The sequence below is a fragment of the Talpa occidentalis genome, unplaced genomic scaffold (assembly GCF_014898055.3).
Source record: "Talpa occidentalis isolate TD23 unplaced genomic scaffold, MPIMG_talOcc4v2.1 talOcc4.16, whole genome shotgun sequence".
Lineage (NCBI taxonomy): Eukaryota > Metazoa > Chordata > Mammalia > Eulipotyphla > Talpidae > Talpa > Talpa occidentalis.
In genome coordinates, this window is record NW_023601653.1 from 63,063,841 (window position 1) to 63,070,458 (window position 6,618).

Below are 6,618 nucleotides of genomic sequence, written 5' to 3' on the forward strand. Positions count from 1 at the left end.
AGGCCGCGGGCAGCTTCGCAACCCAGCGCTCAACTGCTGCGCCACCGGGGGAGGCCCCTATTTCATCATTTTCTACAAGATTACAGTAAAGCAGATCTTGAAGACATTCCCTATAATTATTATATAGATATCTTAGTTGCCAGAATCTATGCAGAATGGTCATTGAATAATGTAAATTGATGAGTACGAGTAATGGAGAGATTAAACAAGGGAGGGAAATTGCAAAACAATATGTTCTTATTTGCATGCTAGCAAATGAGAGTTCAACATTGACATCAATATCAGTTATGAAAATCCCAACCTATGGCAAGGGCACAGTGTGCGAATAGGATTCCACCGGAACAAAAAGGGAATGTCAATGTTTTTCATAAAGACGACATCCATCCCACCTGTTGGCATGCTCCATTGCTTTCCTGTTTGACATTGCTCACAGTGAATGAAAAGAAACCAGACTTTTACGCACATTCAGAGATCACCGACACATACAAGTTAAGGTGAGAATATTAAAGACTCACGAGCAGTGATATTAGACTTGGCTTTTTGTTTTTTTCTAGACATGCTAAGTTCATTCCTGAGCATTCTTTTCACCCTAGTAGTAATAGCATTTATTGCAGGGAATTTTGCCAATGCCTTCATAGCACTAGTGATCTGCATTGACTGGGTCAAGAGACAAAAATTCTCCTCAGTGGATCAAATTCTCACTGCTTTGGCGGTCTCCAGAATTGGGTTGCTCTGGATAACATTAACAGATTGGTGTATATTTGCATTTGATCCAGTTTTATATCGTTTTGAAGAAAGAATTATTGTTCCTATTCTCTGGACGGTAACCAATCATTTTAGCCTCTGGTTTGCTACTAGCCTCAGCATATTTTATTTGCTCAAGCTGGCCAGCTTCTCTAGCCTTAAATTTCTTTGCCTAAAGTGGAGAGTTAAAAGTGTAATTCACGTCATTCTGTTGGGGAGTTCCATCTTCTTGGTTTTTCATCTTTCACTGATAAGCATCGATAACAATGTGATGACAAAGGAATATGAAGGAAACACCACTTGGAACACCTATTTGAGGCACGTTGTATTCCTTTCCAATCTCATTGTATTCACATTAGCAAACTTCATCCCCTTCACAATGGCCCTGATAGCTCTTCTGCTGTTAATTTTTTCTCTGTGGAAACATCACAGGAGGATGCAGCTCAGGGTCAGAGGATCCCAAGACACCAGCACCAGGGTCCACATAAGAGCTGTGCAGACCATGGTCTCCTTCCTCTTGCCGTTTGCCTGTTACATCCTGTCTCTAATCATCTCAGTTTGGAGTTCTCCAGACTTGCAGAATAAACACATCATCTTGCTTTGTCAGTTTCTTGGAATCCTGTATCCTTCAAGCCACTCGTGTATCCTCATCTGGGGAAACAAGAAGCTAAATCAGGCTTTTGTGTCATTTCTGTGGCAGCTGAGGTGCTGGCTGAAGGAAAGGAAGTAGCTGGGGGCTCCCGACTCTTCATGAAGAAAACAAACTGGTGGAGTCTAACATCTTATACTCCTACTGCTTCCTGTAATTTGTATGTAGTTGAATAACTTCTGAAAATGTATATAGAAGTCTTTTACCTAAGCTTATCACAAAACCTATATATGTGTGTATTTATGAAAAATGTGATTGTAAAATTTGGGCCTCCCTGGTGGTGCAGGGAGTTGAGCACAGCACTGCAAAGCTGTCTGCAGCCTTGCAGTGCGGTTTTGATTCTCGGGCAGCTGGAGAGATACCCACATGGTGCGGCAGACCTCTCTTGTCTCGTCCACTGCTCCCCTCAGCAGTATTTTCGGTTGTCTGCCTGTTCTGCTGCCCATTCTGTCTCTGGTGAATCCTTTCACCCTCTGGCACCTCTGGCCTGTTCCCCAGCTCTTGTATGCATAAATAAATAAATCTTTAAAAAATGTGATTGTAGGGCCTCTCAGGTGGCGCAGCGGTTGAGCGCTGGGTTGCGAAGCTGCCCGCGGCCTCTGCGGCGCCGGTTCGATCCCCGGCTGCTCCCCGGCCACCGGAGGAGGGTCCCACATGGCGCGCAGACTTCTCCTGCCGCCCGCTGCTCCCCTCAGCAGTGTACTTCGGTCCTTCTGCCTGCTCTGCTCCCTGCTCTGGCTCTGGTGAATTCTCTCACCCTCCCGCGCTTCTGACTGTACCCAGTGCTTGTATAAACAAAACAAACAAACAAATAAATAAATAAAAAAAAAAATGCCTCTATAAAAAAAAAAATGTGATTGTAAGATTAACATAGCATTGACCAGCTTTTCATATAAGCAAAATAAATATTACAAAATATTATACAAAATTCCTCAGAATGATAAACCTATGTGGTCTTCATATACAGATTGTTTGTCATCATTTTTCAATAAAATAATTTATTATTTATATTATGCATTTTTTAATAAATGAGAACTTATCTCGGAGAATCATTGCTATTTTTCACTGTAATTACACCTCACATTTTGTAACACAGGTTCTTTAATTTCATTGTTCAAACCTCCAATCTTTGGATGGTTGTGAAAAGCAATTCTAATAACACATTGAGGGTGGATGTTTGAGATAGATGCTGTTCCATCATGAGTTTTTACTTTATAGTTTATAGAGAGAAATGAGAACTATGTTAAGAAAAGATGCACATAATAAAATTCAAGCATGACAAATTCAAATTTACAGTAAATTTTGCATGTATGCTCAATAAAGAATACTGAAGAATATTAGATTTAAGCTAGTTCATAAGAAGTTTAGAAAAGGACCAAGGTCTACAATGAAGATGAAGAAGAAAGATGATGATGACCAATGTTCAGATGAAGTTAGGAAAGTCCTTTGTCCAGTTTTTGAAGTCAGAAGACCTTCTTTGAAGTTGAACTGAAGTCAGATTATTCATTTTTCCTTTAACAACCTTTGAATTGCCAATCCTCTCTCCCATCTTGCTAGTTAAAAATTCCCTTTAAACATCAGTAAAATGACTCAGTTCTTCCCTATTTAAAAAGAAGTTCAAGAAGGAGCAGGATGGAGCCAGAAGGACACCTGGAGGAGGCGCATGGAGCCTAGAGACACGTGAAGAAACTGCGCTTGTCTTTTGGTCGTGGACTGGGTGACACAGATCAATGCAGCATGGAAAAAGTGATAGTAATTTTTACTACTCATGCCATTGTCTCTTTTTGCGTAACTTCCGTAGGGATTTTGTCTGCTTAAAACAAAAACAATTGGAGATGAGTTTCATTGTGTGGCTTTGAGTGGAGTTCTTCCAGGAAGTTGAAACAGAGCTGAACCAAAAAGAGGAGAAACTTCTGCTTTGTTTGAAGGGTTCCAGAGACCTCCAAAGAAGGTGAGGAAGCTGCATCCATGGGCAGGACTGGACAACCCAGAAAAAGAAAAAGCCCTGGTACCCTCGAGAAGAGGAAGCCCAGGTGGAGTCTGAGACCAACTTTGTTCTTGAAGCCTATGTGGGCCGGATGTCAAGAGTTCGCTCTGTTCCTATATGGAGTATTCCAACAGAGCCAGCTAAAACTGCTGTTTAGTTATTCTGCCCTGTGATTTTATGCAAAAATGGGTAATATGGTTTAAAAGTAGATTTAGTTTGCAAACTTTTGCTATGCTGTTGAAACAATTTGGGATGAAGGTTGAGAGAAATTGTTCTTTTTTTACATAAGTTCAACCAATTTTAAGATTTTTTTTTTCCTGTGATTTTGGTATATTTGCTGTCTTGTTTTGGCTAATGCCTCCAGATTTTTTTTTTTTTTTTTGCTTTTGGCTTGGATGATGGACTATTTTCCAGAATGGAAAACTGTCATACTGAACATTCATGGACAATGCTGCTGCTAATTGTTGCTTCTCTTACACACATTGTAACCCTGAAAAAAGACTGTCTCTTAAGACTGTACCCTGAGATCTGTGCCACCATAGATATGGTGGAATGAAAATTAAAAGGGGGGATTGTAACAGGGTGGTCCCCAGGAAAGGGGGAGGTTCCAGGTTTCCTCCCTCACCCTAAGGAGGGTAGAACTGAGCAGGGAGAGAAAAAGCTGCAGAGGAGACTGAGGAAGGAAGGAAACAGGAAGGAGAGCCAGGAGGAGACCTGGAGGAGGCATGTGAAGAAACTGCGCTTGCCTTGTGGTCGTGGACTGGGTGGCACAGATGTGCGTGAGACCCGTGGGGAGGTGACAACGGCAGCTTTTATCTTGATTTTGATTTTGCTCTTTTCCCTCCAGACTTGTCTGGATATTTCTGATCCTTTTTTGTGGGTCCCCACTGGAAGGTGCTTTAGACTTGTGGCAGCTTTGGGACCTTGTTCTGGGCCAATCCTGCTTGGGTGGACTTTTACCCACGAGGGGATGGGTAACTTTGGGTACTTGATTTAGAAAGTATATTCTTTGCCTTTCCTGTATTGTTTCCTAATTGTATGAAAGTTCCTTCCCATTAAAGTCTCATGTTTTATGTTGATGTGGCGGATGCCAGAACCTATTTAGAGTAGGCAGGCTTTGGGGGGTCTGGGGTGCACCTCTCCATGCCCTGCAACAATTAGTGCATTTCCCACATAGAATGTAGTCAGAATACTATATCAAGAGTTGCTTGATTTAATTTCTTCTAAATGGTTATATTATTCATTTGATGTAGATGTAGCTTCAATTTTTTTTTTTCTAGTTGTGTCCTATTTTGCTTTTTTCATCCCTCTGGTCTTTATGGATTTATTTTTATTTTTTGACTGTGTATGTACTGACATGGTTTGAGAGTAAAGATTATACAAAAAGATAAACTCAGCTAAATCTTATTCTCTTCCTGGTTCCCTTCCCCCTTGGTGGGAAGCCATGCCATTAATTTTGGATATATCCTTTTTTCCTAGATTTCTTTCTTGTATAATGAAGCAAATATATATATATTCATACATATCCCCCCTCTTTTAATACAAATGTTGCATATTATATACCATCTTCCATCTTGCTTTTTCCACTTAGCAATTCTATTTTAAATATTATTCCAGATCAGTTCATAGAAACCTTTCTAGTTAGTGTTTCTAGTTCACAGTATTTCCCTGTATGTATATGTGATATTCTTAATCATTCTCCTATTTATGAGTAATGGGATTGTGTCCAGTATTTTGCAATTAAATATAATGCCACAACGAAAAAAAAAAATAAAAAAAAATAAAAAGAAGTTCAAGTAAACCAATGTTTTATTTATTTATTTATTTTTAAAAGATTATTTATTTATTTATTTATACAAGCACTAGGTACAGTCAGAAGCGCGGGAGGGTGAGAGAATTCACCAGAGCCAGAGCGGGGAGCAGAGCAGGCAGAATGACCGAAGTACACTGCTGAGGGGAGCAGTGGGTGGCAGGAGAGGTCTGCGCGCCATGTGGGACCCTCCTCCGGTGGCTGGGGAGCAGCTGGGGATTGAACCGGCGCTGCAGAGGCTGCAGGCAGCTTTGCAACCCAGTGCTCAACCGCTGTGCCACCGGGGAGGCCTGTAAACCAATGTTTTAAATGTAAACAAATTAAGAGAAAACATTTTTAAAAGTTCTATCTAACTTAAAAAGTATGTATATATACAATTCAATGACCATTCTCTGTATATTAACATGGTATTGTTGTGAAACTGATAAGGAATATCAGGATCTATTTTATTACAATTTTGTGGAAAATGATGAGATGGAAAGCATGTTGACATGCTATTGATAACAATTTTTTAAAAGATTTATTTATTTATGCACACAAGAGCTGGGGTATAGGCCAGAGATGTGGGGGGTGAGAGGATTCACCAGAGAAGTAGGGAACAGAACAGGTAGATTGACTGAAGTACACTACTAAGGGGAGCAGCAGGCAAGACAGAAGAGGTCTGCTTCGCCGTGTGATTGCTCCGTGGCCAGCCGGGGATCGATCTCGTGCTGCAGAGGCTGTGCATTGCTTCATAGTGCGGTCCTTAACCCCTTGCACCACCAGGGAAGCCCCGATAACAAATTTTATTCTAAGGAAAAAAGCATAACAATAACTTAATTTGCATGTCTCTATTAGTTCTTAGTTTTATAAAATTTATACCATATTCAAACATTAAGAGAAAACATTTTCACATTTGATTTTGTCATTTATTTTTTAATCATGTTATCTCTTCCACTAGAATACTGGGCCCATAATGTAGAATCATATCTATCTTGCCACTGTTGACTCTCCACAACATAAAAACTGTCCATGGGGAGGGGTTAAAATGATATTCTAATGACAGAATAATGGATGAAATAAACTACATGAGATCTGGGAAACCAATAAAAATGAAACCCATCACCAAATCCGAGTTTATAATGATTTATGAATCTGTTTCTTCACTATTCAAGTGTCTCTAAACAAATCTTTACACCCAAGTTCCAAGGATTGCATAGAGGCATAGAGAAAATGCAATCACTAATAGGCTCCAAAGTGTGAAGACACTCAAATATGATACAAATATAGTTTTTCTCCTTTAACATTACTCAGGTGTTGAAAAACACAAACAGTACTCAGGTGTCTCTGAAGTTTTCTCTGTGCAGTTACCCAAGGAAACAGGCTGATCAGAAATACACACATTCCTGCATGGTTTCATTTACATGTAGAAGATAATGAAACACAACA

At 40.1% G+C, this 6,618-nt stretch overlaps 1 pseudogene; it reads left to right on the forward strand.

Annotated features, from left to right (window-relative positions):
* The first annotated feature begins 556 nt into the window (after positions 1 to 556).
* Positions 557 to 2,885, forward strand: LOC119246978 (putative taste receptor type 2 member 33; annotated as a pseudogene).
* Positions 2,886 to 6,618: the final 3,733 nt, after the last annotated feature.